Source organism: Berghia stephanieae, chromosome 15 (assembly GCF_034508935.2).
Source record: "Berghia stephanieae isolate SIO BIC M18660-M18661 chromosome 15, UCSD_Bste_1.3, whole genome shotgun sequence".
Taxonomy (NCBI): Eukaryota; Metazoa; Mollusca; class Gastropoda; order Nudibranchia; family Aeolidiidae; genus Berghia; species Berghia stephanieae.
The window spans coordinates 8904217-8905443 of NC_088374.1; positions in this window are offsets into that span (position 1 = coordinate 8904217).

Genomic DNA, 1227 nt, shown 5'->3' on the forward strand with positions numbered 1-1227 from the left:
GCCCAAGACCTTCCGATCCGAAAGCGAGTGTCGTGCCCCAATAAGACCACATAGCCGCACAGATCCACAGGTTGAGGTTCTGAGGCTCATCCAGCCCCTAAACATTTTAACTCACTCAATCCTAGATATTATTGCTACTTTTCATAATTGGAAAAAATGTATTTAAAAAAATGATCATTTACATAGATAGTTTCATTCAACTACCATCAGTATGCAAAAACTAAAAACACTAGCTTTGATACTACGCCTATAATTTGTATCATAACAATGTAATAAATAGGCATGGGGTAAAAATAAACCGGGTAAACAACGGATATAGTCGGTGTTAGGGTTGAGTGAGTTAATTCCAAAAATCACGGAGGCCATATAAAAGACTATTCCAAAACTGCTACCTCGAAACGGAAAAAAAATATGATTGTCATATCTTACAAACGGAATTGAATATAAATATCGCCCAAAATGACGAGAGCAAAGATGAGAGGAAAATAGAAAGAAATAGAATATTGCATAAAATCAATACTCAAACTACAATAAAACTAATTATGCAACGAAAAAAAACAAGAATACAGCAAAAGAAATTAACGCTGCTACTTACTGATAGCACGAAAATGTACAAGGCGGTCAGCAAAAAAACGTAAGGACAAACATATCATTAACTCACTCAATCCTAGAGATTTTTGTTACTTTTCAAAATTTGAAAAAAATGTATTAAAAATGAGCATGTTATATAGATAATTTTATTCAACTACCATTAACATGTAAAAACTAAAAACGTGAGCTTTGATAGTTCACCTATAATTTGTCTTAGAAAAATGTAATAGATAGGCATGGGGTAAAGGTAACTCGGATAAACTACGGAAATATACTATAATCAAACACCCTCATCTAGCCACACTCAACACGAAAAATGAGATGTACAGTACTTGTCCACATCGACGGAAGTACTTACTGATCAACTACAAACCGGAACCACTTCAACAAGCAACAACACACAACAAACCAGACTCGTGTAACACACAGTCCTGACGATGGCTGAAAATGCCTGAAACACCGATGTAGACTGACTCCAACATTGTGGGAAATATCAAAATAATAATTCGCTCCATTGCTACATGTCGAGCACTTTTCGTACCATATTTGTATCCAACACGATTCAATATATATATATATATATATATATATATATATATATATATATATATATATATATATATTAATTGACTCCGA